General features: G+C 47.2%; 39 non-coding genes across 39 annotated transcripts; all 39 read right to left on the bottom strand.

Annotated features, from left to right (window-relative positions):
* Window positions 1-761: 761 nt before the first annotated feature.
* On the bottom strand, window positions 762-834 carry Trnar-ucg (transfer RNA arginine (anticodon UCG)). The gene has a single exon. It is a non-coding gene; the product is annotated as a tRNA-Arg (tRNA).
* A 535-nt stretch (window positions 835-1369) lies between these two features.
* Trnat-agu (transfer RNA threonine (anticodon AGU)) lies at window positions 1370-1441 on the bottom strand. Its single transcript has one exon. It is a non-coding gene; the product is annotated as a tRNA-Thr (tRNA).
* A 321-nt stretch (window positions 1442-1762) lies between these two features.
* Trnak-cuu (transfer RNA lysine (anticodon CUU)) lies at window positions 1763-1835 on the bottom strand. Its single transcript has one exon. It is a non-coding gene; the product is annotated as a tRNA-Lys (tRNA).
* Window positions 1836-2238: 403 nt separating this feature from the next.
* Trnar-ucg (transfer RNA arginine (anticodon UCG)) lies at window positions 2239-2311 on the bottom strand. The gene has a single exon. It is a non-coding gene; the product is annotated as a tRNA-Arg (tRNA).
* A 535-nt stretch (window positions 2312-2846) lies between these two features.
* Trnat-agu (transfer RNA threonine (anticodon AGU)) lies at window positions 2847-2918 on the bottom strand. Its single transcript has one exon. It is a non-coding gene; the product is annotated as a tRNA-Thr (tRNA).
* A 321-nt stretch (window positions 2919-3239) lies between these two features.
* Trnak-cuu (transfer RNA lysine (anticodon CUU)) lies at window positions 3240-3312 on the bottom strand. Its single transcript has one exon. It is a non-coding gene; the product is annotated as a tRNA-Lys (tRNA).
* A 440-nt stretch (window positions 3313-3752) lies between these two features.
* Trnar-ucg (transfer RNA arginine (anticodon UCG)) lies at window positions 3753-3825 on the bottom strand. Its single transcript has one exon. It is a non-coding gene; the product is annotated as a tRNA-Arg (tRNA).
* A 544-nt stretch (window positions 3826-4369) lies between these two features.
* Window positions 4370-4441, bottom strand: Trnat-agu (transfer RNA threonine (anticodon AGU)). The gene has a single exon. It is a non-coding gene; the product is annotated as a tRNA-Thr (tRNA).
* A 321-nt stretch (window positions 4442-4762) lies between these two features.
* Trnak-cuu (transfer RNA lysine (anticodon CUU)) lies at window positions 4763-4835 on the bottom strand. The gene has a single exon. It is a non-coding gene; the product is annotated as a tRNA-Lys (tRNA).
* Window positions 4836-5275: 440 nt separating this feature from the next.
* Trnar-ucg (transfer RNA arginine (anticodon UCG)) lies at window positions 5276-5348 on the bottom strand. The gene has a single exon. It is a non-coding gene; the product is annotated as a tRNA-Arg (tRNA).
* Window positions 5349-5892: 544 nt separating this feature from the next.
* On the bottom strand, window positions 5893-5964 carry Trnat-agu (transfer RNA threonine (anticodon AGU)). Its single transcript has one exon. It is a non-coding gene; the product is annotated as a tRNA-Thr (tRNA).
* Window positions 5965-6285: 321 nt separating this feature from the next.
* On the bottom strand, window positions 6286-6358 carry Trnak-cuu (transfer RNA lysine (anticodon CUU)). The gene has a single exon. It is a non-coding gene; the product is annotated as a tRNA-Lys (tRNA).
* Window positions 6359-6798: 440 nt separating this feature from the next.
* Window positions 6799-6871, bottom strand: Trnar-ucg (transfer RNA arginine (anticodon UCG)). Its single transcript has one exon. It is a non-coding gene; the product is annotated as a tRNA-Arg (tRNA).
* Window positions 6872-7406: 535 nt separating this feature from the next.
* Window positions 7407-7478, bottom strand: Trnat-agu (transfer RNA threonine (anticodon AGU)). The gene has a single exon. It is a non-coding gene; the product is annotated as a tRNA-Thr (tRNA).
* A 321-nt stretch (window positions 7479-7799) lies between these two features.
* On the bottom strand, window positions 7800-7872 carry Trnak-cuu (transfer RNA lysine (anticodon CUU)). Its single transcript has one exon. It is a non-coding gene; the product is annotated as a tRNA-Lys (tRNA).
* Window positions 7873-8312: 440 nt separating this feature from the next.
* Window positions 8313-8385, bottom strand: Trnar-ucg (transfer RNA arginine (anticodon UCG)). The gene has a single exon. It is a non-coding gene; the product is annotated as a tRNA-Arg (tRNA).
* Window positions 8386-8929: 544 nt separating this feature from the next.
* On the bottom strand, window positions 8930-9001 carry Trnat-agu (transfer RNA threonine (anticodon AGU)). Its single transcript has one exon. It is a non-coding gene; the product is annotated as a tRNA-Thr (tRNA).
* Window positions 9002-9322: 321 nt separating this feature from the next.
* Window positions 9323-9395, bottom strand: Trnak-cuu (transfer RNA lysine (anticodon CUU)). Its single transcript has one exon. It is a non-coding gene; the product is annotated as a tRNA-Lys (tRNA).
* Window positions 9396-9835: 440 nt separating this feature from the next.
* Window positions 9836-9908, bottom strand: Trnar-ucg (transfer RNA arginine (anticodon UCG)). The gene has a single exon. It is a non-coding gene; the product is annotated as a tRNA-Arg (tRNA).
* A 928-nt stretch (window positions 9909-10836) lies between these two features.
* On the bottom strand, window positions 10837-10909 carry Trnak-cuu (transfer RNA lysine (anticodon CUU)). The gene has a single exon. It is a non-coding gene; the product is annotated as a tRNA-Lys (tRNA).
* A 440-nt stretch (window positions 10910-11349) lies between these two features.
* Trnar-ucg (transfer RNA arginine (anticodon UCG)) lies at window positions 11350-11422 on the bottom strand. Its single transcript has one exon. It is a non-coding gene; the product is annotated as a tRNA-Arg (tRNA).
* A 542-nt stretch (window positions 11423-11964) lies between these two features.
* On the bottom strand, window positions 11965-12036 carry Trnat-agu (transfer RNA threonine (anticodon AGU)). The gene has a single exon. It is a non-coding gene; the product is annotated as a tRNA-Thr (tRNA).
* A 321-nt stretch (window positions 12037-12357) lies between these two features.
* Trnak-cuu (transfer RNA lysine (anticodon CUU)) lies at window positions 12358-12430 on the bottom strand. The gene has a single exon. It is a non-coding gene; the product is annotated as a tRNA-Lys (tRNA).
* A 440-nt stretch (window positions 12431-12870) lies between these two features.
* Window positions 12871-12943, bottom strand: Trnar-ucg (transfer RNA arginine (anticodon UCG)). The gene has a single exon. It is a non-coding gene; the product is annotated as a tRNA-Arg (tRNA).
* Window positions 12944-13479: 536 nt separating this feature from the next.
* Window positions 13480-13551, bottom strand: Trnat-agu (transfer RNA threonine (anticodon AGU)). The gene has a single exon. It is a non-coding gene; the product is annotated as a tRNA-Thr (tRNA).
* A 321-nt stretch (window positions 13552-13872) lies between these two features.
* Trnak-cuu (transfer RNA lysine (anticodon CUU)) lies at window positions 13873-13945 on the bottom strand. Its single transcript has one exon. It is a non-coding gene; the product is annotated as a tRNA-Lys (tRNA).
* A 440-nt stretch (window positions 13946-14385) lies between these two features.
* Window positions 14386-14458, bottom strand: Trnar-ucg (transfer RNA arginine (anticodon UCG)). The gene has a single exon. It is a non-coding gene; the product is annotated as a tRNA-Arg (tRNA).
* Window positions 14459-15899: 1441 nt separating this feature from the next.
* Window positions 15900-15972, bottom strand: Trnar-ucg (transfer RNA arginine (anticodon UCG)). The gene has a single exon. It is a non-coding gene; the product is annotated as a tRNA-Arg (tRNA).
* Window positions 15973-16518: 546 nt separating this feature from the next.
* Window positions 16519-16590, bottom strand: Trnat-agu (transfer RNA threonine (anticodon AGU)). Its single transcript has one exon. It is a non-coding gene; the product is annotated as a tRNA-Thr (tRNA).
* Window positions 16591-16911: 321 nt separating this feature from the next.
* Trnak-cuu (transfer RNA lysine (anticodon CUU)) lies at window positions 16912-16984 on the bottom strand. Its single transcript has one exon. It is a non-coding gene; the product is annotated as a tRNA-Lys (tRNA).
* Window positions 16985-17424: 440 nt separating this feature from the next.
* Trnar-ucg (transfer RNA arginine (anticodon UCG)) lies at window positions 17425-17497 on the bottom strand. The gene has a single exon. It is a non-coding gene; the product is annotated as a tRNA-Arg (tRNA).
* Window positions 17498-18051: 554 nt separating this feature from the next.
* Trnat-agu (transfer RNA threonine (anticodon AGU)) lies at window positions 18052-18123 on the bottom strand. The gene has a single exon. It is a non-coding gene; the product is annotated as a tRNA-Thr (tRNA).
* A 321-nt stretch (window positions 18124-18444) lies between these two features.
* Trnak-cuu (transfer RNA lysine (anticodon CUU)) lies at window positions 18445-18517 on the bottom strand. Its single transcript has one exon. It is a non-coding gene; the product is annotated as a tRNA-Lys (tRNA).
* Window positions 18518-18957: 440 nt separating this feature from the next.
* Trnar-ucg (transfer RNA arginine (anticodon UCG)) lies at window positions 18958-19030 on the bottom strand. Its single transcript has one exon. It is a non-coding gene; the product is annotated as a tRNA-Arg (tRNA).
* A 536-nt stretch (window positions 19031-19566) lies between these two features.
* On the bottom strand, window positions 19567-19638 carry Trnat-agu (transfer RNA threonine (anticodon AGU)). Its single transcript has one exon. It is a non-coding gene; the product is annotated as a tRNA-Thr (tRNA).
* Window positions 19639-19959: 321 nt separating this feature from the next.
* On the bottom strand, window positions 19960-20032 carry Trnak-cuu (transfer RNA lysine (anticodon CUU)). The gene has a single exon. It is a non-coding gene; the product is annotated as a tRNA-Lys (tRNA).
* Window positions 20033-20472: 440 nt separating this feature from the next.
* Window positions 20473-20545, bottom strand: Trnar-ucg (transfer RNA arginine (anticodon UCG)). The gene has a single exon. It is a non-coding gene; the product is annotated as a tRNA-Arg (tRNA).
* A 536-nt stretch (window positions 20546-21081) lies between these two features.
* On the bottom strand, window positions 21082-21153 carry Trnat-agu (transfer RNA threonine (anticodon AGU)). Its single transcript has one exon. It is a non-coding gene; the product is annotated as a tRNA-Thr (tRNA).
* Window positions 21154-21474: 321 nt separating this feature from the next.
* On the bottom strand, window positions 21475-21547 carry Trnak-cuu (transfer RNA lysine (anticodon CUU)). The gene has a single exon. It is a non-coding gene; the product is annotated as a tRNA-Lys (tRNA).
* Window positions 21548-21822: the final 275 nt, after the last annotated feature.

The following is a 21822-nucleotide window of genomic DNA, read 5'->3' as shown; positions in this document are numbered from 1 at the left end:
CAAGTTACATTCAAGCCCTTATGACGCTGATCAAACAAGAGGTGGCAAATCAGCTTCAATCGTTTAGTGCCATCTCAGTCGCTTGCAGAGGGTACCTCACCCTATGTGATACAATGGCGAATTGTCGCTATTACCAAAGCGGCGGCGGCGCCGACGACGACGACGACAATCGCGAGGGTCTTTATCAGGGGTAGAAAATACATCACAAGAACTAAGTATTTCACGTCGGCATTCTCCGGAGACTGCCTAAAGCAGCAGTTTCTGGTGCCCACTTTAATAGCACCATTCACACTATTCATTTGCGAGAGCATTTCTTAAATACCGCACCCATTCATAATTTTTTTTATCCTTGACCGCTTTTTCGAAAGGGCCACAGTGGGAGGGGCTGTTACAAAATTCATTTGCCGCCTGTGAGGATCGAACTCACGACCTCTGGTTTACTAGACCAGCGCTCTGCCACTTTTTTTTTTTTGAAATGATACGTGGCTATCAGCACCATTATTCAACACACATGCTCGACTGTGCGCAGACGCCTGTGGCGTAGCCCTTGGCTCCTGAATCAGATGCAGTAGTTCCAACAAAAACTCTCCTGAACGGCACTGTGCCGAAAACTTCGCTACAGATCACCCTTGTCTTGCTTGTGCTTCTGGTAGACGCCGGTTTTGTAGCCAGGAAGCGGACAGCAGCAACTTCCAACTAGTTTTAGTGTACTCAAACAACACAGTAAAACAGCATGCATCTTTTGCAGAACAGGAAGAACTCGACCGTGACAGGATTCGAACCTGCAATCTTCGGATCCGAAGTCCGACGCCTTATCCATTAGGCCACACGGTCACTGGCGCAATATACTTCCCCACTCACACCTCGTTTTCGCCATTTGTACACTTGGCAGAATGAATTTCCCATCTTTGACGCAGTTCTCCATCTCAAATTTCAGTACTAAAAGTACGACGCTACTTCTTGCTGTGTCCCATCGCAAGTTACATTCAAGCCCTTATGACGCCGATCAAACAAGAGGTGGCAAATCAGCTTCAATCGTTTAGTGCCATCTCAGTCGCTTGCAGAAGGTACCTCACCCTATGTGATACAATGGCGAATTGTCGCTATTACCAAAGCGGCGGCGGCGCCGACGACAATCGCGAGGGTCTTTATCAGGGGTAGAAAATACATCACAAGAACTAAGTATTTCAAGTCGGCATTCTCCGGAGACTGCCTGAAGCAGCAGTTTCTGGTGCCCACTTTAATATCACCATTCACACTATTCATTTGCGAGAGCATTTCTTAAATACCGCACCCATTCATAATTTTTTTTATCCTTGACCGCTTTTTCGAAAGGGCCACGGTGGGAGGGGCTGTTACAAAATTCATTTGCCGCCTGTGAGGATCGAACTCACGACCTCTGGTTTACTAGACCAGCGCTCTGCCACTGAGCTAAGGAGGCGCCTCCTAGCGGACTTTTAAGGTACTTTGTCCTTACAGACTAGTGAATCGGAGCCCTTCAGCTCGAAACGCACCGCATGAGCGACCATTATTTGCATTTAGTTAGCACAGCTGCTGCTTTCCTACACATCTCACACTATATCGATGTACAACTAAAATTGCAAAACAACACATTTATTTCATTTCAGAGTCACTTTCAGCTTCAAATACCGTTCCTCTGATATTCATACGAAGCTAGGCATCGTCGTAACCCGTTACGTTCATTACGCAAGGCTCACGAGAGGGGCGCATGTTGGATCCGCGTAGACACAAAATTTTGCGCCGCCCAGCGTGGGGCTCGAACCCACGACCCTGAGATTAAGAGTCTCATGCTCTACCGACTGAGCTAGCCGGGCTGCACGCAACGCGTTACGAGCCATACAATACTGATGTGACCTGCGACCATCTATTGAAGATTCTTTTGACTACAGCTTATTTCCTGCTGCCACAAATCAGCTACAATCCTATTCAATGAAAAATTGTCTCCGAAAGGCATCAAATCTGCATGAAATGATACGTGGCTATCAGCACCATTATTCAACACACATGCTCCTGAATCAGATGCAGTAGTTCCAACAAAAACTCTCCTGAACGGCACTGTGCCGAAAACTTCGCTACAGATCACCCTTGTCTTGCTTGTGCTTCTGGTAGACGCCGGTTTTGTAGCCAGGAAGCGGACAGCAGCAACTTCCAACTAAATTTAGTGTACTCAAACAACACAGTAAAACAGCATGCATCTTTTGCAGAACAGGAAAAACTCGACCGTGACAGGATTCGAACCTGCAATCTTCGGATCCGAAGTCCGACGCCTTATCCATTAGGCCACACGGTCACTGGCGCAATATACTTCCCCACTCACACCTCGTTTTCGCCATTTGTACACTTGGCAGAATGAATTTCCCATCTTTGACGCAGTTCTCCATCTCAAATTTCAGTACTAAAAGTACGACGCTACTTCTTGCTGTGTCCCATCGCAAGTTACATTCAAGCCCTTATGACGCCGATCAAACAAGAGGTGGCAAATCAGCTTCAATCGTTTAGTGCCATCTCAGTCGCTTGCAGAAGGTACCTCACCCTATGTGATACAATGGCGAATTGTCGCTATTACCAAAGCGGCGGCGGCGCCGACGACAATCGCGAGGGTCTTTATCAGGGGTAGAAAATACATCACAAGAACTAAGTATTTCAAGTCGGCATTCTCCGGAGACTGCCTGAAGCAGCAGTTTCTGGTGCCCACTTTAATATCACCATTCGCACTATTCATTTGCGAGAGCATTTCTTAAATACCGCACCCATTCATAATTTTTTTTATCCTTGACCGCTTTTTCGAAAGGGCCACAGTGGGAGGGGCTGTTACAAAATTCATTTGCCGCCTGTGAGGATCGAACTCACGACCTCTGGTTTACTAGACCAGCGCTCTGCCACTGAGCTAAGGAGGCGCCTCCTAGCGGACTTTTAAGGTACTTTGTCCTTACAGACTAGTGAATCGGAGCCCTTCAGCTCGAAACGCACCGCATGAGCGACCATTATTTGCATTTAGTTAGCACAGCTGCTGCTTTCCTACACATCTCACACTATATCGATGTACAACTAAAATTGCAAAACAACACATTTATTTCATTTCAGAGTCACTTTCAGCTTCAAATACCGTTCCTCTGATATTCATACGAAGCTAGGCATCGTCGTAACCCGTTACGTTCATTACGCAAGGCTCACGAGAGGGGCGCATGTTGGATCCGCGTAGACACAAAATTTTGCGCCGTCCAGCGTGGGGCTCGAACCCACGACCCTGAGATTAAGAGTCTCATGCTCTACCGACTGAGCTAGCCGGGCTGCACGCAACGCGTTACGAGCCATACAATACTGATGTGACCTGCGACCATCTATTGAAGATTCTTTTGACTACAGCTTATTTCCTGCTGCCACAAATCAGCTACAATCCTATTCAATGAAAAATTGTCTCCGAAAGGCATCAAATCTGCATGAAATGATACGTGGCTATCAGCACCATTATTCAACACACATGCTCGACTGTGCGCAGACGCCTGTGGCGTAGCCCTTGGCTCCTGAATCAGATGCAGTAGTTCCAACAAAAACTCTCCTGAACGGCACTGTGCCGAAAACTTCGCTACAGATCACCCTTGTCTTGCTTGTGCTTCTGGTAGACGCCGGTTTTGTAGCCAGGAAGCGGACAGCAGCAACTTCCAACTAGTTTTAGTGTACTCAAACAACACACTAAAACAGCATGCATCTTTTGCAGAACAGGAAAAACTCGACCGTGACAGGATACGAACCTGCAATCTTCGAATCCGAAGTCCGACGCCTTATCCATTAGGCCACACGGTCACTGGCGCAATATACTTCCCCACTCACACATCGTTTTCGCCATTTGTACACTTGGCAGAATGATTTTCCCATCTTTGACGCAGTTCTCCATCTCAAATTTCAGTACTAAAAGTACGACGCTACTTCTTGCTGTGTCCCATCGCAAGTTACATTCAAGCCCTTATGACGCTGATCAAACAAGAGGTGGCAAATCAGCTTCAATCGTTTAGTGCCATCTCAGTCGCTTGCAGAGGGTACCTCACCCTATGTGATACAATGGCGAATTGTCGCTATTACCAAAGCGGCGGCGGCGCCGACGACGACGACGACAATCGCGAGGGTCTTTATCAGGGGTAGAAAATACATCACAAGAACTAAGTATTTCACGTCGGCATTCTCCGGAGACTGCCTAAAGCAGCAGTTTCTGGTGCCCACTTTAATAGCACCATTCACACTATTCATTTGCGAGAGCATTTCTTAAATACCGCACCCATTCATAATTTTTTTTATCCTTGACCGCTTTTTCGAAAGGGCCACAGTGGGAGGGGCTGTTACAAAATTCATTTGCCGCCTGTGAGGATCGAACTCACGACCTCTGGTTTACTAGACCAGCGCTCTGCCACTGAGCTAAGGAGGCGCCTCCTAGCGGACTTTTAAGGTACTTTGTCCTTACAGACTAGTGAATCGGAGCCCTTCAGCTCGAAACGCACCGCATGAGCGACCATTATTTGCATTTAGTTAGCACAGCTGCTGCTTTCCTACACATCTCACACTATATCGATGTACAACTAAAATTGCAAAACAACACATTTATTTCATTTCAGAGTCACTTTCAGCTTCAAATACCGTTCCTCTGATATTCATACGAAGCTAGGCATCGTCGTAACCCGTTACGTTCATTACGCAAGGCTCACGAGAGGGGCGCATGTTGGATCCGCGTAGACACAAAATTTTGCGCCGTCCAGCGTGGGGCTCGAACCCACGACCCTGAGATTAAGAGTCTCATGCTCTACCGACTGAGCTAGCCGGGCTGCACGCAACGCGTTACGAGCCATACAATACTGATGTGACCTGCGACCATCTATTGAAGATTCTTTTGACTACAGCTTATTTCCTGCTGCCACAAATCAGCTACAATCCTATTCAATGAAAAATTGTCTCCGAAAGGCATCAAATCTGCATGAAATGATACGTGGCTATCAGCACCATTATTCAACACACATGCTCGACTGTGCGCAGACGCCTGTGGCGTAGCCCTTGGCTCCTGAATCAGATGCAGTAGTTCCAACAAAAACTCTCCTGAACGGCACTGTGCCGAAAACTTCGCTACAGATCACCCTTGTCTTGCTTGTGCTTCTGGTAGACGCCGGTTTTGTAGCCAGGAAGCGGACAGCAGCAACTTCCAACTAGTTTTAGTGTACTCAAACAACACAGTAAAACAGCATGCATCTTTTGCAGAACAGGAAAAACTCGACCGTGACAGGATTCGAACCTGCAATCTTCGGATCCGAAGTCCGACGCCTTATCCATTAGGCCACACGGTCACTGGCGCAATATACTTCCCCACTCACACCTCGTTTTCGCCATTTGTACACTTGGCAGAATGAATTTCCCATCTTTGACGCATTTCTCCATCTCAAATTTCAGTACTAAAAGTACGACGCTACTTCTTGCTGTGTCCCATCGCAAGTTACATTCAAGCCCTTATGACGCTGATCAAACAAGAGGTGGCAAATCAGCTTCAATCGTTTAGTGCCATCTCAGTCGCTTGCAGAGGGTACCTCACCCTATGTGATACAATGGCGAATTGTCGCTATTACCAAAGCGGCGGCGGCGCCGACGACGACGACGACAATCGCGAGGGTCTTTATCAGGGGTAGAAAATACATCACAAGAACTAAGTATTTCACGTCGGCATTCTCCGGAGACTGCCTAAAGCAGCAGTTTCTGGTGCCCACTTTAATAGCACCATTCACACTATTCATTTGCGAGAGCATTTCTTAAATACCGCACCCATTCATAATTTTTTTTATCCTTGACCGCTTTTTCGAAAGGGCCACAGTGGGAGGGGCTGTTACAAAATTCATTTGCCGCCTGTGAGGATCGAACTCACGACCTCTGGCTTACTAGACCAGCGCTCTGCCACTGAGCTAAGGAGGCGCCTCCTAGCGGACTTTTAAGGTACTTTGTCCTTACAGACTAGTGAATCGGAGCCCTTCAGCTCGAAACGCACCGCATGAGCGACCATTATTTGCATTTAGTTAGCACAGCTGCTGCTTTCCTACACATCTCACACTATATCGATGTACAACTAAAATTGCAAAACAACACATTTATTTCATTTCAGAGTCACTTTCAGCTTCAAATACCGTTCCTCTGATATTCATACGAAGCTAGGCATCGTCGTAACCCGTTACGTTCATTACGCAAGGCTCACGAGAGGGGCGCATGTTGGATCCGCGTAGACACAAAATTTTGCGCCGTCCAGCGTGGGGCTCGAACCCACGACCCTGAGATTAAGAGTCTCATGCTCTACCGACTGAGCTAGCCGGGCTGCACGCAACGCGTTACGAGCCATACAATACTGATGTGACCTGCGACCATCTATTGAAGATTCTTTTGACTACAGCTTATTTCCTGCTGCCACAAATCAGCTACAATCCTATTCAATGAAAAATTGTCTCCGAAAGGCATCAAATCTGCATGAAATGATACGTGGCTATCAGCACCATTATTCAACACACATGCTCGACTGTGCGCAGACGCCTGTGGCGTAGCCCTTGGCTCCTGAATCAGATGCAGTAGTTCCAACAAAAACTCTCCTGAACGGCACTGTGCCGAAAACTTCGCTACAGATCACCCTTGTCTTGCTTGTGCTTCTGGTAGACGCCGGTTTTGTAGCCAGGAAGCGGACAGCAGCAACTTCCAACTAGTTTTAGTGTACTCAAACAACACAGTAAAACAGCATGCATCTTTTGCAGAACAGGAAAAACTCGACCGTGACAGGATTCGAACCTGCAATCTTCGGATCCGAAGTCCGACGCCTTATCCATTAGGCCACACGGTCACTGGCGCAATATACTTCCCCACTCACACCTCGTTTTCGCCATTTGTACACTTGGCAGAATGAATTTCCCATCTTTGACGCAGTTCTCCATCTCAAATTTCAGTACTAAAAGTACGACGCTACTTCTTGCTGTGTCCCATCGCAAGTTACATTCAAGCCCTTATGACGCCGATCAAACAAGAGGTGGCAAATCAGCTTCAATCGTTTAGTGCCATCTCAGTCGCTTGCAGAAGGTACCTCACCCTATGTGATACAATGGCGAATTGTCGCTATTACCAAAGCGGCGGCGGCGCCGACGACAATCGCGAGGGTCTTTATCAGGGGTAGAAAATACATCACAAGAACTAAGTATTTCAAGTCGGCATTCTCCGGAGACTGCCTGAAGCAGCAGTTTCTGGTGCCCACTTTAATATCACCATTCGCACTATTCATTTGCGAGAGCATTTCTTAAATACCGCACCCATTCATAATTTTTTTTATCCTTGACCGCTTTTTCGAAAGGGCCACAGTGGGAGGGGCTGTTACAAAATTCATTTGCCGCCTGTGAGGATCGAACTCACGACCTCTGGTTTACTAGACCAGCGCTCTGCCACTGAGCTAAGGAGGCGCCTCCTAGCGGACTTTTAAGGTACTTTGTCCTTACAGACTAGTGAATCGGAGCCCTTCAGCTCGAAACGCACCGCATGAGCGACCATTATTTGCATTTAGTTAGCACAGCTGCTGCTTTCCTACACATCTCACACTATATCGATGTACAACTAAAATTGCAAAACAACACATTTATTTCATTTCAGAGTCACTTTCAGCTTCAAATACCGTTCCTCTGATATTCATACGAAGCTAGGCATCGTCGTAACCCGTTACGTTCATTACGCAAGGCTCACGAGAGGGGCGCATGTTGGATCCGCGTAGACACAAAATTTTGCGCCGTCCAGCGTGGGGCTCGAACCCACGACCCTGAGATTAAGAGTCTCATGCTCTACCGACTGAGCTAGCCGGGCTGCACGCAACGCGTTACGAGCCATACAATACTGATGTGACCTGCGACCATCTATTGAAGATTCTTTTGACTACAGCTTATTTCCTGCTGCCACAAATCAGCTACAATCCTATTCAATGAAAAATTGTCTCCGAAAGGCATCAAATCTGCATGAAATGATACGTGGCTATCAGCACCATTATTCAACACACATGCTCGACTGTGCGCAGACGCCTGTGGCGTAGCCCTTGGCTCCTGAATCAGATGCAGTAGTTCCAACAAAAACTCTCCTGAACGGCACTGTGCCGAAAACTTCGCTACAGATCACCCTTGTCTTGCTTGTGCTTCTGGTAGACGCCGGTTTTGTAGCCAGGAAGCGGACAGCAGCAACTTCCAACTAGTTTTAGTGTACTCAAACAACACACTAAAACAGCATGCATCTTTTGCAGAACAGGAAAAACTCGACCGTGACAGGATACGAACCTGCAATCTTCGAATCCGAAGTCCGACGCCTTATCCATTAGGCCACACGGTCACTGGCGCAATATACTTCCCCACTCACACATCGTTTTCGCCATTTGTACACTTGGCAGAATGATTTTCCCATCTTTGACGCAGTTCTCCATCTCAAATTTCAGTACTAAAAGTACGACGCTACTTCTTGCTGTGTCCCATCGCAAGTTACATTCAAGCCCTTATGACGCTGATCAAACAAGAGGTGGCAAATCAGCTTCAATCGTTTAGTGCCATCTCAGTCGCTTGCAGAGGGTACCTCACCCTATGTGATACAATGGCGAATTGTCGCTATTACCAAAGCGGCGGCGGCGCCGACGACGACGACGACAATCGCGAGGGTCTTTATCAGGGGTAGAAAATACATCACAAGAACTAAGTATTTCACGTCGGCATTCTCCGGAGACTGCCTAAAGCAGCAGTTTCTGGTGCCCACTTTAATAGCACCATTCACACTATTCATTTGCGAGAGCATTTCTTAAATACCGCACCCATTCATAATTTTTTTTATCCTTGACCGCTTTTTCGAAAGGGCCACAGTGGGAGGGGCTGTTACAAAATTCATTTGCCGCCTGTGAGGATCGAACTCACGACCTCTGGTTTACTAGACCAGCGCTCTGCCACTGAGCTAAGGAGGCGCCTCCTAGCGGACTTTTAAGGTACTTTGTCCTTACAGACTAGTGAATCGGAGCCCTTCAGCTCGAAACGCACCGCATGAGCGACCATTATTTGCATTTAGTTAGCACAGCTGCTGCTTTCCTACACATCTCACACTATATCGATGTACAACTAAAATTGCAAAACAACACATTTATTTCATTTCAGAGTCACTTTCAGCTTCAAATACCGTTCCTCTGATATTCATACGAAGCTAGGCATCGTCGTAACCCGTTACGTTCATTACGCAAGGCTCACGAGAGGGGCGCATGTTGGATCCGCGTAGACACAAAATTTTGCGCCGTCCAGCGTGGGGCTCGAACCCACGACCCTGAGATTAAGAGTCTCATGCTCTACCGACTGAGCTAGCCGGGCTGCACGCAACGCGTTACGAGCCATACAATACTGATGTGACCTGCGACCATCTATTGAAGATTCTTTTGACTACAGCTTATTTCCTGCTGCCACAAATCAGCTACAATCCTATTCAATGAAAAATTGTCTCCGAAAGGCATCAAATCTGCATGAAATGATACGTGGCTATCAGCACCATTATTCAACACACATGCTCGACTGTGCGCAGACGCCTGTGGCGTAGCCCTTGGCTCCTGAATCAGATGCAGTAGTTCCAACAAAAACTCTCCTGAACGGCACTGTGCCGAAAACTTCGCTACAGATCACCCTTGTCTTGCTTGTGCTTCTGGTAGACGCCGGTTTTGTAGCCAGGAAGCGGACAGCAGCAACTTCCAACTAGTTTTAGTGTACTCAAACAACACACTAAAACAGCATGCATCTTTTGCAGAACAGGAAAAACTCGACCGTGACAGGATACGAACCTGCAATCTTCGAATCCGAAGTCCGACGCCTTATCCATTAGGCCACACGGTCACTGGCGCAATATACTTCCCCACTCACACATCGTTTTCGCCATTTGTACACTTGGCAGAATGATTTTCCCATCTTTGACGCAGTTCTCCATCTCAAATTTCAGTACTAAAAGTACGACGCTACTTCTTGCTGTGTCCCATCGCAAGTTACATTCAAGCCCTTATGACGCTGATCAAACAAGAGGTGGCAAATCAGCTTCAATCGTTTAGTGCCATCTCAGTCGCTTGCAGAAGGTACCTCACCCTATGTGATACAATGGCGAATTGTCGCTATTACCAAAGCGGCGGCGGCGCCGACGACGACGACAATCGCGAGGGTCTTTATCAGGGGTAGAAAATACATCACAAGAACTAAGTATTTCACGTCGGCATTCTCCGGAGACTGCCTAAAGCAGCAGTTTCTGGTGCCCACTTTAATATCACCATTCACACTATTCATTTGCGAGAGCATTTCTTAAATACCGCACCCATTCATAATTTTTTTTATCCTTGACCGCTTTTTTCGAAAGGGCCACGGTGGGAGGGGCTGTTACAAAATTCATTTGCCGCCTGTGAGGATCGAACTCACGACCTCTGGTTTACGACCTCTGCCACTGAGATAAGGAGGCGCCTCCTAGCGGACTTTTAGGATACTTTGTTCTTACAAACTAGTGAATCGGAGCCCTTCAGCTCGAAACGCACCGCATGAGCGACCATTATTTACATTTAGTTAGCACAGCTGCTGCTTTCCTACACATCTCACACTATATCGATGTACAACTAAAATTGCAAAACAACACATTTATTTCATTTCAGAGTCACTTTCAGCTTCAAATACCGTTCCTCTGATATTCATACGAAGCTAGGCATCGTCGTAACCCGTTACGTTCATTACGCAAGGCTCACGAGAGGGGCGCATGTTGGATCCGCGTAGACACAAAATTTTGCGCCGCCCAGCGTGGGGCTCGAACCCACGACCCTGAGATTAAGAGTCTCATGCTCTACCGACTGAGCTAGCCGGGCTGCACGCAACGCGTTACGAGCCATACAATACTGATGTGACCTGCGACCATCTATTGAAGATTCTTTTGACTACAGCTTATTTCCTGCTGCCACAAATCAGCTACAATCCTATTCAATGAAAAATTGTCTCCGAAAGGCATCAAATCTGCATGAAATGATACGTGGCTATCAGCACCATTATTCAACACACATGCTCGACTGTGCGCAGACGCCTGTGGCGTAGCCCTTGGCTCCTGAATCAGATGCAGTAGTTCCAACAAAAACTCTCCTGAACGGCACTGTGCCGAAAACTTCGCTACAGATCACCCTTGTCTTGCTTGTGCTTCTGGTAGACGCCGGTTTTGTAGCCAGGAAGCGGACAGCAGCAACTTCCAACTAGTTTTAGTGTACTCAAACAACACAGTAAAACAGCATGCATCTTTTGCAGAACAGGAAAAACTCGACCGTGACAGGATTCGAACCTGCAATCTTCGGATCCGAAGTCCGACGCCTTATCCATGAGGCCACACGGTCACTGGCGCAATATACTTCCCCACTCACACCTCGTTTTCGCCATTTGTACACTTGGCAGAATGAATTTCCCATCTTTGACGCAGTTCTCCATCTCAAATTTCAGTACTAAAAGTACGACGCTACTTCTTGCTGTGTCCCATCGCAAGTTACATTCAAGCCCTTATGACGCTGATCAAACAAGAGGTGGCAAATCAGCTTCAATCGTTTAGTGCCATCTCAGTCGCTTGCAGAAGGTACCTCACCCTATGTGATACAATGGCGAATTGTCGCTATTACCAAAGCGGCGGCGGCGCCGACGACGACGACAATCGCGAGGGTCTTTATCAGGGGTAGAAAATACATCACAAGAACTAAGTATTTCACGTCGGCATTCTCCGGAGACTGCCTAAAGCAGCAGTTTCTGGTGCCCACTTTAATAGCACCATTCACACTATTCATTTGCGAGAGCATTTCTTAAATACCGCACCCATTCATAATTTTTTTTATCCTTGACCGCTTTTTTCGAAAGGGCCACGGTGGGAGGGGCTGTTACAAAATTCATCTGCCGCCTGTGAGAATCGAACTCACGACCTCTGGTTTACTAGACCAGCGCTCTGCCACTGAGCTAAGGAGGCGCCTCCTAGCGGACTTTTAGGATACTTTGTTGTTACAAACTAGTGAATCGGAGCCCTTCAGCTCGAAACGCACCGCATGAGCGACCATTATTTGCATTTAGTTAGCACAGCTGCTGCTTTCCTACACATCTCATACTATATCGATGTACAACTAAAATTGCAAAACAACACATTTATTTCATTTCAGAGTCACTTTCAGCTTCAAATACCGTTCCTCTGATATTCATACGAAGCTAGGCATCGTCGTAACCCGTTACGTTCATTACGCAAGGCTCACGAGAGGGGCGCATGTTGGATCCGCGTAGACACAAAATTTTGCGCCGTACAGCGTGGGGCTCGAACCCACGACCATGAGATTAAGAGACTCATGCTCTACCGACTGAGCTAGCCGGGCTGCACGCAACGCGTTACGAGCCATACAATACTGATGTGACCTGCGACCATCTATTGAAGATTCTTTTGACTACAGCTTATTTCCTGCTGCCACAAATCAGCTACAATCCTATTCAATGAAAAATTGTCTCCGAAAGGCATCAAATCTGCATGAAATGATACGTGGCTATCAGCTCCATTATTCAACACACATGCTCGACTGTGCGCAGACGCCTGTGGCGTAGCCCTTGGCTCCTGAATCAGATGCAGTAGTTCCAACAAAAACTCTCCTGAACGGCACTGTGCCGAAAACTTCGCTACAGATCACCCTTGTCTTGCTTGTGCTTCTGGTAGACGCCGGTTTTGTAGCCAGGAAGCGGACAGCAGCAACTTCCAACTAGTTTTAGTGTACTCAAACAACACAGTAAAACAGCATGCATCTTTTGCAGAACAGGAAAAACTCGACCGTGACAGGATTCGAACCTGCAATCTTCGGATCCGAAGTCCGACGCCTTATCCATGAGGCCACACGGTCACTGGCGCAATATACTTCCCCACTCACACCTCGTTTTCGCCATTTGTACACTTGGCAGAATGAATTTCCCATCTTTGACGCAGTTCTCCATCTCAAATTTCAGTACTAAAAGTACGACGCTACTTCTTGCTGCGTCCCATCGCAAGTTACATTCAAGCCCTTATGACGCCGATCAAACAAGAGGTGGCAAATCAGCTTCAATCGTTTAGTGCCATCTCAGTCGCTTGCAGAAGGTACCTCACCCTATGTGATACAATGGCGAATTGTCGCTATTACCAAAGCGGCGGCGGCGCCGACGACAATCGCGAGGGTCTTTATCAGGGGTAGAAAATACATCACAAGAACTAAGTATTTCAAGTCGGCATTCTCCGGAGACTGCCTGAAGCAGCAGTTTCTGGTGCCCACTTTAATATCACCATTCACACTATTCATTTGCGAGAGCATTTCTTAAATACCGCACCCATTCATAATTTTTTTTATCCTTGACCGCTTTTTTCGAAAGGGCCACGGTGGGAGGGGCTGTTACAAAATTCATTTGCCGCCTGTGAGGATCGAACTCACGACCTCTGGTTTACTAGACCAGCGCTCTGCCACTGAGCTAAGGAGGCGCCTCCTAGCGGACTTTTAAGGTACTTTGTCCTTACAGACTAGTGAATCGGAGCCCTTCAGCTCGAAACGCACCGCATGAGCGACCATTATTTGCATTTAGTTAGCACAGCTGCTGCTTTCCTACACATCTCACACTATATCGATGTACAACTAAAATTGCAAAACAACACATTTATTTCATTTCAGAGTCACTTTCAGCTTCAAATACCGTTCCTCTGATATTCATACGAAGCTAGGCATCGTCGTAACCCGTTACGTTCATTACGCAAGGCTCACGAGAGGGGCGCATGTTGGATCCGCGTAGACACAAAATTTTGCGCCGTCCAGCGTGGGGCTCGAACCCACGACCCTGAGATTAAGAGTCTCATGCTCTACCGACTGAGCTAGCCGGGCTGCACGCAACGCGTTACGAGCCATACAATACTGATGTGACCTGCGACCATCTATTGAAGATTCTTTTGACTACAGCTTATTTCCTGCTGCCACAAATCAGCTACAATCCTATTCAATGAAAAATTGTCTCCGAAAGGCATCAAATCTGCATGAAATGATACGTGGCTATCAGCACCATTATTCAACACACATGCTCGACTGTGCGCAGACGCCTGTGGCGTAGCCCTTGGCTCCTGAATCAGATGCAGTAGTTCCAACAAAAACTCTCCTGAACGGCACTGTGCCGAAAACTTCGCTACAGATCACCCTTGTCATGCTTGTGCTTCTGGTAGACGCCGGTTTTGCAGCCAGGAAGCGGACAGCAGCAACTTCCAACTAGTTTTAGAGTACTCAAACAACACAGTAAAACAGCATGCATCTTTTGCAGAACAGGAAAAACTCGACCGTGACAGGATTCGAAACTGCAATCTTCGGATCCGAAGTCCGACGCCTTATCCATTAGGCCACACGGTCACTGGCGCAATATACTTCCCCACTCACACCTCGTTTTCGCCATTTGTACACTTGGCAGAATGATTTTCCCATCTTTGACGCAGTTCTCCATCTCAAATTTCAGTACTAAAAGTACGACGCTACTTCTTGCTGTGTCCCATCGCAAGTTACATTCAAGCCCTTATGACGCTGTTCAAACAAGAGGTGGCAAATCAGCTTCAATCGTTTAGTGCCATCTCAGTCGCTTGCAGAAGGTACCTCACCCTATGTGATACAATGGCGAATTGTCGCTATTACCAAAGCGGCGGCGGCGCCGACGACGACGACAATCGCGAGGGTCTTTATCAGGGGTAGAAAATACATCACAAGAACTAAGTATTTCACGTCGGCATTCTCCGGAGACTGCCTAAAGCAGCAGTTTCTGGTGCCCACTTTAATAGCACCATTCACACTATTCATTTGCGAGAGCATTTCTTAAATACCGCACCCATTCATAATTTTTTTTATCCTTGACCGCTTTTTTCGAAAGGGCCACGGTGGGAGGGGCTGTTACAAAATTCATTTGCCGCCTGTGAGGATCGAACTCACGACCTCTGGTTTACGACCTCTGCCACTGAGATAAGAAGGCGCCTCCTAGCGGACTTTTAGGATACTTTGTTCTTACAAACTAGTGAATCGGAGCCCTTCAGCTCGAAACGCACCGCATGAGCGACCATTATTTACATTTAGTTAGCACAGCTGCTGCTTTCCTACACATCTCACACTATATCGATGTACAACTAAAATTGCAAAACAACACATTTATTTCATTTCAGAGTCACTTTCAGCTTCAAATACCGTTCCTCTGATATTCATACGAAGCTAGGCATCGTCGTAACCCGTTACGTTCATTACGCAAGGCTCACGAGAGGGGCGCATGTTGGATCCGCGTAGACACAAAATTTTGCGCCGCCCAGAGTGGGGCCCGAACCCACGACCCTGAGATTAAGAGTCTCATTCTCTAACGACTGAGCAAGCCGGGCTGCACGCAACGCGTTACGAGCCATACAATACTGATGTGACCTGCGACCATCTATTGAAGATTCTTTTGACTACAGCTTATTTCCTGATGCCACAAATCAGCTACAATCCTATTCAATGAAAAATTGTCTCCGAAAGGCATCAAATCTGCATGAAATGATACGTGGCTATCAGCACCATTATTCAACACACATGCTCGACTGTGCGCAGACGCCTGTGGCGTAGCCCTTGGCTCCTGAATCAGATGCAGTAGTTCCAACAAAAACTCTCCTGAACGGCACTGTGCCGAAAACTTCGCTACAGATCACCCTTGTCTTGCTTGTGCTTCTGGTAGACGCCGGTTTTGTAGCCAGGAAGCGGACAGCAGCAACTTCCAACTAGTTTTAGTGTACTCAAACAACACAGTAAAACAGCATGCATCTTTTGCAGAACAGGAAAAACTCGACCGTGACAGGATTCGAACCTGCAATCTTCGAATCCGAAGTCCGACGCCTTATCCATTAGGCCACACGGTCACTGGCGCAATATACTTCCCCACTCACACCTCGTTTTCGCCATTTTTTACACTTGGCAGAATGATTTTCCCATCTTTGACGCAGTTCTCCATCTCAAATTTCAGTACTAAAAGTACGACGCTACTTCTTGCTGTGTCCCATCGCAAGTTACATTCAAGCCCTTATGACGCTGATCAAACAAGAGGTGGCAAATCAGCTTCAATCGTTTAGTGCCATCTCAGTCGCTTGCAGAAGGTACCTCACCCTATGTGATACAATGGCGAATTGTCGCTATTACCAAAGCGGCGGCGGCGCCGACGACGACGACGACAATCGCGAGGGTCTTTATCAGGGGTAGAAAATACATCACAAGAACTAAGTATTTCACGTCGGCATTCTCCGGAGACTGCCTAAAGCAGCAGTTTCTGGTGCCCACTTTAATAGCACCATTCACACTATTCATTTGCGAGAGCATTTCTTAAATACCGCACCCATTCATAATTTTTTTTATCCTTGACCGCTTTTTTCGAAAATGCCACGGTGGGAGGGGCTGTTACAAAATTCATTTGCCGCCTGTGAGGATCGAACTCACGACCTCTGGTTTACTAGACCAGCGCTCTGCCACTGAGATAAGGAGGCGCCTCCTAGCTGACTTATAGGATACTTTGTTCTTACAAACTAGTGAATCGGAGCCCTTCAGCTCGAAACGCACCGCATGAGCGACCATTATTTACATTTAGTTAGCACAGCTGCTGCTTTCCTACACATCTCACACTATATCGATGTACAACTAAAATTGCAAAACAACACATTTATTTCATTTCAGAGTCACTTTCAGCTTCAAATACCGTTCCTCTGATATTCATACGAAGCTAGGCATCGTCGTAACCCGTTACGTTCATTACGCAAGGCTCACGAGAGGGGCGCATGTTGGATCCGCGTAGACACAAAATTTTGCGCCGTCCAGCGTGGGGCTCGAACCCACGACCCTGAGATTAAGAGTCTCATGCTCTACCGACTGAGCTAGCCGGGCTGCACGCAACGCCTTACGAGCCATACAATACTGATGTGACCTGCGACCATCTATTGAAGATTCTTTTGACTACAGCTTATTTCCTGCTGCCACAAATCAGCTACAATCCTATTCAATGAAAAATTGTCTCCGAAAGGCATCAAATCTGCATGAAATGATACGTGGCTATCAGCACCATTATTCAACACACATGCTCGACTGTGCGCAGACGCCTGTGGCGTAGCCCTTGGCTCCTGAATCAGATGCAGTAGTTCCAACAAAAACTCTCCTGAACGGCACTGTGCCGAAAACTTCGCTACAGATCACCCTTGTCTTGCTTGTGCTTCTGGTAGACGCCGGTTTTGTAGCCAGGAAGCGGACAGCAGCAACTTCCAACTAGTTTTAGTGTACTCAAACAACACACTAAAACAGCATGCATCTTTTGCAGAACAGGAAAAACTCGACCGTGACAGGATACGAACCTGCAATCTTCGAATCCGAAGTCCGACGCCTTATCCATTAAGCCACACGGTCACTGGCGCAATATACTTCCCCACTCACACATCGTTTTCGCCATTTGTACACTTGGCAGAATGATTTTCCCATCTTTGACGCAGTTCTCCATCTCAAATTTCAGTACTAAAAGTACGACGCTACTTCTTGCTGTGTCCCATCGCAAGTTACATTCAAGCCCTTATGACGCTGATCAAACAAGAGGTGGCAAATCAGCTTCAATCGTTTAGTGCCATCTCAGTCGCTTGCAGAAGGTACCTCACCCTATGTGATACAATGGCGAATTGTCGCTATTACCAAAGCGGCGGCGGCGCCGACGACGACGACGACGACGACGACAATCGCGAGGGTCTTTATCAGGGGTAGAAAATACATCACAAGAACTAAGTATTTCACGTCGGCATTCTCCGGAGACTGCCTAAAGCAGCAGTTTCTGGTGCCCACTTTAATAGCACCATTCACACTATTCATTTGCGAGAGCATTTCTTAAATACCGCACCCATTCATAATTTTTTTTATCCTTGACCGCTTTTTTCGAAAATGCCACGGTGGGAGGGGCTGTTACAAAATTCATTTGCCGCCTGTGAGGATCGAACTCACGACCTCTGGTTTACTAGACCAGCGCTCTGCCACTGAGATAAGGAGGCGCCTCCTAGCGGACTTATAGGGTACTTTAATCTTACAAACTAGTGAATCGGAGCCCTTCAGCTCGAAACGCACCGCATGAGCGACCATTATTTACATTTAGTTAGCACAGCTGCTGCTTTCCTACACATCTCACACTATATCGATGTACAACTAAAATTGCAAAACAACACATTTATTTCATTTCAGAGTCACTTTCAGCTTCAAATACCGTTCCTCTGATATTCATACGAAGCTAGGCATCGTCGTAACCCGTTACGTTCATTACGCAAGGCTCACGAGAGGGGCGCATGTTGGATCCGCGTAGACACAAAATTTTGCGCCGCCCAGCGTGGGGCTCGAACCCACGACCCTGAGATTAAGAGTCTCATGCTCTACCGACTGAGCTAGCCGAGCTGCACGCAACGCGTTACGAGCCATACAATACTGATGTGACCTGCGACCATCTATTGAAGATTCTTTTGACTACAGCTTATTTCCTGCTGCCACAAATCAGCTACAATCCTATTCAATGAAAAATTGTCTCCGAAAGGCATCAAATCTGCATGAAATGATACGTGGCTATCAGCACCATTATTCAACACACATGCTCGACTGTGCGCAGACGCCTGTGGCGTAGCCCTTGGCTCCTGAATCAGATGCAGTAGTTCCAACAAAAACTCTCCTGAACGGCACTGTGCCGAAAACTTCGCTACAGATCACCCTTGTCTTGCTTGTGCTTCTGGTAGACGCCGGTTTTGTAGCCAGGAAGCGGACAGCAGCAACTTCCAACTAGTTTTAGTGTACTCAAACAACACACTAAAACAGCATGCATCTTTTGCAGAACAGGAAAAACTCGACCGTGACAGGATACGAACCTGCAATCTTCGAATCCGAAGTCCGACGCCTTATCCATTAGGCCACACGGTCACTGGCGCAATATACTTCCCCACTCACACATCGTTTTCGCCATTTGTACACTTGGCAGAATGATTTTCCCATCTTTGACGCAGTTCTCCATCTCAAATTTCAGTACTAAAAGTACGACGCTACTTCTTGCTGTGTCCCATCGCAAGTTACATTCAAGCCCTTATGACGCTGATCAAACAAGAGGTGGCAAATCAGCTTCAATCGTTTAGTGCCATCTCAGTCGCTTGCAGAAGGTACCTCACCCTATGTGATACAATGGCGAATTGTCGCTATTACCAAAGCGGCGGCGGCGCCGACGACAATCGCGAGGGTCTTTATCAGGGGTAGAAAATACATCACAAGAACTAAGTATTTCACGTCGGCATTCTCCGGAGACTGCCTAAAGCAGCAGTTTCTGGTGCCCACTTTAATAGCACCATTCACACTATTCATTTGCGAGAGCATTTCTTAAATACCGCACCCATTCATAATTTTTTTTATCCTTGACCGCTTTTTTCGAAAGGGCCATGGTGGGAGGGGCTGTTACAAAATTCATCTGCCGCCTGTGAGAATCGAACTCACGACCTCTGGTTTACTAGACCAGCGCTCTGCCACTGAGCTAAGGAGGCGCCTCCTAGCGGACTTTTAGGATACTTTGTTGTTACAAACTAGTGAATCGGAGCCCTTCAGCTCGAAACGCACCGCATGAGCGACCATTATTTGCATTTAGTTAGCACAGCTGCTGCTTTCCTACACATCTCATACTATATCGATGTACAACTAAAATTGCAAAACAACACATTTATTTCATTTCAGAGTCACTTTCAGCTTCAAATACCGTTCCTCTGATATTCATACGAAGCTAGGCATCGTCGTAACCCGTTACGTTCATTACGCAAGGCTCACGAGAGGGGCGCATGTTGGATCCGCGTAGACACAAAATTTTGCGCCGTCCAGCGTGGGGCTCGAACCCACGACCATGAGATTAAGAGACTCATGCTCTACCGACTGAGCTAGCCGGGCTGCACGCAACGCGTTACGAGTCATACAATACTGATGTGACCTGCGACCATCTATTGAAGATTCTTTTGACTACAGCTTATTTCCTGCTGCCACAAATCAGCTACAATCCTATTCAATGAAAAATTGTCTCCGAAAGGCATCAAATCTGCATGAAATGATACGTGGCTATCAGCTCCATTATTCAACACACATGCTCGACTGTGCGCAGACGCCTGTGGCGTAGCCCTTGGCTCCTGAATCAGATGCAGTAGTTCCAACAAAAACTCTCCTGAACGGCACTGTGCCGAAAACTTCGCTACAGATCACCCTTGTCTTGCTTGTGCTTCTGGTAGACGCCGGTTTTGTAGCCAGGAAGCGGACAGCAGCAACTTCCAACTAGTTTTAGTGTACTCAAACAACACAGTAAAACAGCATGCATCTTTTGCAGAACAGGAAAAACTCGACCGTGACAGGATTCGAACCTGCAATCTTCGGATCCGAAGTCCGACGCCTTATCCATTAGGCCACACGGTCACTGGCGCAATATACTTCCCCACTCACACCTCGTTTTCGCCATTTGTACACTTGGCAGAATGAATTTCCCATCTTTGACGCAGTTCTCCATCTCAAATTTCAGTACTAAAAGTACGACGCTACTTCTTGCTGTGTCCCATCGCAAGTTACATTCAAGCCCTTATGACGCCGATCAAACAAGAGGTGGCAAATCAGCTTCAATCGTTTAGTGCCATCTCAGTCGCTTGCAGAAGGTACCTCACCCTATGTGATACAATGGCGAATTGTCGCTATTACCAAAGCGGCGGCGGCGCCGACGACAATCGCGAGGGTCTTTATCAGGGGTAGAAAATACATCACAAGAACTAAGTATTTCAAGTCGGCATTCTCCGGAGACTGCCTGAAGCAGCAGTTTCTGGTGCCCACTTTAATATCACCATTCACACTATTCATTTGCGAGAGCATTTCTTAAATACCGCACCCATTCATAATTTTTTTTATCCTTGACCGCTTTTTTCGAAAGGGCCACGGTGGGAGGGGCTGTTACAAAATTCATTTGCCGCCTGTGAGGATCGAACTCACGACCTCTGGTTTACTAGACCAGCGCTCTGCCACTGAGCTAAGGAGGCGCCTCCTAGCGGACTTTTAAGGTACTTTGTCCTTACAGACTAGTGAATCGGAGCCCTTCAGCTCGAAACGCACCGCATGAGCGACCATTATTTGCATTTAGTTAGCACAGCTGCTGCTTTCCTACACATCTCACACTATATCGATGTACAACTAAAATTGCAAAACAACACATTTATTTCATTTCAGAGTCACTTTCAGCTTCAAATACCGTTCCTCTGATATTCATACGAAGCTAGGCATCGTCGTAACCCGTTACGTTCATTACGCAAGGCTCACGAGAGGGGCGCATGTTGGATCCGCGTAGACACAAAATTTTGCGCCGTCCAGCGTGGGGCTCGAACCCACGACCCTGAGATTAAGAGTCTCATGCTCTACCGACTGAGCTAGCCGGGCTGCACGCAACGCGTTACGAGCCATACAATACTGATGTGACCTGCGACCATCTATTGAAGATTCTTTTGACTACAGCTTATTTCCTGCTGCCACAAATCAGCTACAATCCTATTCAATGAAAAATTGTCTCCGAAAGGCATCAAATCTGCATGAAATGATACGTGGCTATCAGCTCCATTATTCAACACACATGCTCGACTGTGCGCAGACGCCTGTGGCGTAGCCCTTGGCTCCTGAATCAGATGCAGTAGTTCCAACAAAAACTCTCCTGAACG

The sequence above is a fragment of the Schistocerca cancellata genome, chromosome 8, assembly GCF_023864275.1.
Source record: "Schistocerca cancellata isolate TAMUIC-IGC-003103 chromosome 8, iqSchCanc2.1, whole genome shotgun sequence".
NCBI lineage: Eukaryota > Metazoa > Arthropoda > Insecta > Orthoptera > Acrididae > Schistocerca > Schistocerca cancellata.
This window is presented reverse-complemented; position numbering and strand designations above follow the sequence as displayed.